Raw genomic sequence first — 4,565 nt, forward strand, 5'->3', positions numbered from 1 at the left:
TATTGCTCATCCCTCCAAACCAACGCTCTCTACCTGTCCACCCTGTTCTGGGTCTTGGCAGACTGATTTAAGAGGTTTACTGCTGACTCACTTTTCCTGGCCTTTCCCATTTGGCCAATGGGAAGCATCAATAAGGTAAAGGATCAGATGGTGGGAGGGGAGAGAGACTGTGGTATTCCTTTTCAGCTCCCTGTCTACCACATTACCATAGGTTGGCTTTGTTTCTCTACCAAAGGCCACTGCTCCTGCCTCTCTACGTAATATAACAGCCCTCTCCAGGTGTGAGGGAACTGATCCTTTTTCTTGCCTTTTGGGAAATAGGGATGAAAAATCCCCCCAGATCCCTGGTTCTAGTCCCCACATATTGGTCTACCCCTCTTGATTTCCCTAAAGTTGCTCACACATTCATTAAGTAGTCCTTATTATTCAATTCTCTAAACCCCGTTCCCTCAGAGCTTGGCTGATGTAGGAAAGTAATACAACATAGGAGGGAAGGGATAATTTTGAAACTGGTCATTTAAGAAATGGAAATAATTTCAGTCTGATAATTGCAGACTGCCTCACTGCACTGCTCCAGGAGACACCATCCATATAAAGATGGAGTTGTGCAATGTACACTCCTACCGATAGCTTCAATTTTCTCTTAAAATATATGAAGTCATGCTAACAGAGAGGAAAGGAAGGAGTGGGTGGGCAGGAATCTAGCTTAGAGATGGTGTTTGCAGGACAGAAGAGAAGAGGTTCCTTGTATTGGAAAGCTTGGAGAGCTAAAGTGAGAGCCAACTACTGTTGGGTACCTTACTTCTTATTGTAATTTTTATTTGTTTGTTCCAAAGCTTCTTGTTGAGTCAGAACAAACATATAGAAAATTGCACGCATATATTATAGCTCAATGAAGTTCCATAGAACCCAGTATGCAACCAGCACCCAAATCAGATAACATCTCTGATGCTCCCCTTGTCTCTGTTTTGGTTACTAACTCTTCCTCCCCACAAGAGTAGTAATTATATTGACTTTTATCACTGTAGATTAATTTATCCTGCTCTGGATCTTTACACATGGAATCATGCAGTATGTTCTCTTTTTATCTGACTTCTTTCATTTTACATTGCACTGGTAATATTTAGGCATGTTGTTTTAGAAAATTATTGTTGCTGTAAATATTCCATGTGTGAACAGCCATAATTATTTCTTTGTTCTATTATTGATGGACATTTGGGCAATTTTCAGTTTGAGCCTTGTTATGTAGGCTTTTTGTAATGTTCTCAAATCACCTCACTATTATGTATGCCCCTATAATGCTTTTTACACAATTATAATGTATTCACAATAGTTTTAAACACCTATGTAAAAGTCACTTATGATGTGAAGTTAAAAATAGAGAATTTCTGAACTTAGAAATGGAAACATATATATTTATATAATGTTTGTTAACAATTAACTATAAGTCACTAGAAAGTGCTTTTACTTTGAAAACAGACAATGGAATACATGAAACCAAACCAAACCCACTGCCAGCAAGTCAATTCTGACTCATAGCTACCCATGGAACTGACTAGAACTGCTCCATACAGTTTCCAAGGCTGTGAACCTTTATGGAAGGGGACTTGCTCAATCTTTCTCCCACTGAGCAGCTGGTGTGTTAGAACCACTGACCTTTTTTGGATAGCAGCTGAATTCCTTAACCACTGCACCACCAGAGCACCCTAAGTAGGTTGTAAATAACTAAAATCCCACTCCCATCCAGTTGATTCTGACCCTATAGGACAGAGTAGAACTGTGCCATAGGGTTTCCAATGCTGTAAATCTTTATTGAAGCAGACTGCCTCATCTTTTTCCCACAAAGTGGCTGCTGAGGTCTAACAACTGACTTTTTGATTAACAGCATAATACTTTAACCACTGTGCCACCAGAGCTGTTTTTAGGTTGTAAGTAACTTTCTTAAATTGGGCTGTGCACCTACTGTCTGTGATAACGGAATGTAACATTAATCAAATCTTTGTAAGTTAGCAAAACATAAATATGTCACTAAACAAGTCCCATAATTTTTGATTAATTAACTCGGCCTTGAACATATGTAGTAAATAAGAACATAGATAAATCACGCCTTAATTGGCAATAATTCAAATTTCTATAAATTAGCAAAACATAATTACGTCATACAATGCCACTAATTGGTGATAAAACACACCAATTATAGTTGAACATGAGAGGACATATGGTATATAAACCCATGCATATCTGCTAATTTTCGAAGAACACAGAAGCAAAAGGTTTTTGACTTTTTGTCTTACGACTGAGAAACCTGCTGAGGAACTGCTCTCCTCAACTGACTTCAGAACCTAGTTACAAGGGGCCTGCTCTGATTTCCCGGGGTGGTCAAGTCTCCTTCCTCTCTGAGACCACATGTTGAAAGTAAAAACCTGAAGACTAAAGATCTGGACATTAACCTTAAAATTATCATTGTAATTGTTAATTCTGATTCTCCAATGCTAAATGAATGTCTTAAGATGCTTCTTGCATGCCTTGCCATGACTACCTTGCAATAAAGTGAACGAGTTTGTGCATGACAAACTTGATCATTTATTTATTCTTAAGACATGTACATTCTAATATGTGTCTTTTGGTGGATAAAAGTACATATTTTTGTTGGGCATATACCTAAAATAGAATTGCTGAGTCATAGAGTATGCATATGCATAGTTTTAGCAAGTACTGACAAAATGTTTTCTAAAGTCATCGTATAATTTACAGGCCACCTACTAGTATGAAAGCTCTAGTTGGACAGATTATTATTATTATTATTACTATTATTGTGCTTTGGGTGCAAATTTTCAGTGCAAAATTTGTTTTACGTTCAACAGTTCACGTACATTTGATTTCACACCCCGATTACCGTCCCTGACCACAGCACACTCTCCTCCCCTCCCATCCCTGTGACATCCCCCCCACCCTGTGCCCTTCTTAAGTATGCAGTCCTGTCTCTAGCTTTCCCTTAATGTGACTGCTGCCCTTCTGGTGCCCCATGGCCGATTGCTCTAAGGGGTGTGTCTCCCTAGAGTAGGTGGGTGCATCACCATGGGTTGGGTGTTCTGCATGTCAGTCTTTCTACTGTTGGGCTGAGAGCTGATCTTTGGGAGTGAGTCCAATCTCAGGCCCGAAGGGTATCCCAAGGCCATAATCTTGGGGGTCCCACCAGACTCCATCCAACCAGTAATTCTGGTCATTTTGGTGTTTTTGAATTTTGTTCCACATTTTTCCTCCCACTCTATCCAGGATCTCCAGTTTCAATCCCTTCCCGAGTGGGTGGCATTGGTAGCTGGACACTATCTAGTTCTTCTGGTCTCAAGGTCCATCATATCCTTGGACTAATTGTTTCTAAATGCAGATGAATATTATGCTACATTAAAGAGTAATGAAGAATACATGAATCATCTCACAAGGTGGATGGATGAATTTGGAGGACATTATGCTGAGTGAAGAGTCATTTGCAGAAGGACAAATATTGTATGAGCCCATTATTGTAAAAAGTCAAGGAAGGGTTTACTTGGTGAAGGGTACTCATGTTGTAGGTTATTGGGGAGGGGAGGGAAGGGGAGGGAAAATTTCAGACTAGTTGGGGTCACATGTTGATTTGGGTAATGGGAGGGATGGTATGGAAAGAGTCTGTGACCAGCATGATGACATTGAGGAATGGACCATACATTTTTAACGGCATCAATTGAGGCATTTGTGTGACTTTCCAGTATTCCCAAGGACCTCAGGCATAAGAGGGAATCAGTCAGAGCATTACATTGATCCTAATATGCAGCTTGCAGTCCAGGGTCAAGGGGCAGAAAATTGAGGATAAAATAGGGTATTTAGTGGGATTGAGGAAATTTAGCAGAAGGGAAAAAATGTTTAGATAAATTTGAAGAAAAATTGCAGAGATGTAAGAACATGAGAGAAAGAAACTGAAATATTTTGGTCAGAATGGTGTATATAGAGGTTACATTTCTGAAGGTTTGATCAATGTTGGATGGGCTGAGACTCAGGATGAGAGCAGCTTTGTGGTGTAGAAAGTTGTTATCAAGATTATCTTGATGATAACCATGAGAATAGAGGTGTCTTGAGGGGACAAGGACCATAGGCAAGGTTATTTCAAGAAAGTGAAAGAGAAATACCCTGCAAGTGCCCATGGAAACCTGAGTCCATAATGATCACTTGGCCTATATACAAAAGTTCTTGTATGTATTTTCCTCTGTTCTCTTTTAAATAGTTGTTGTTGTTGTTATGTGCCGTCAAGTTGCCCTGACTCATAGCGACCCCTCCTTGGGTTTCTGAGGCGGTATCACTGCAGAAGTAGATTGCCCAACCTTCTTCCGAGGAGTGGCTCGTGGGTCCATTCTCTTCTGTTTTATCATTTTGCCAGATTTGTTCAACCTTATTTTCTTTGCTTATTTTCCTTAATTTCCTCTTTGTGCTAAACTTTCTTTTTAAAATGCATTTTATTGAAATATGATTTATGTACAGTGAAATACACAAGCCTAAAGTGACATGGGTCAATGCATTTTTTTTTTTTTTTT

This window comes from Orycteropus afer, unplaced genomic scaffold (genome assembly GCF_000298275.1).
Source record: "Orycteropus afer afer isolate SDZICR_OR568_19922 unplaced genomic scaffold, OryAfe1.0 scaffold00620, whole genome shotgun sequence".
Classification (NCBI taxonomy): Eukaryota; Metazoa; Chordata; class Mammalia; order Tubulidentata; family Orycteropodidae; genus Orycteropus; species Orycteropus afer.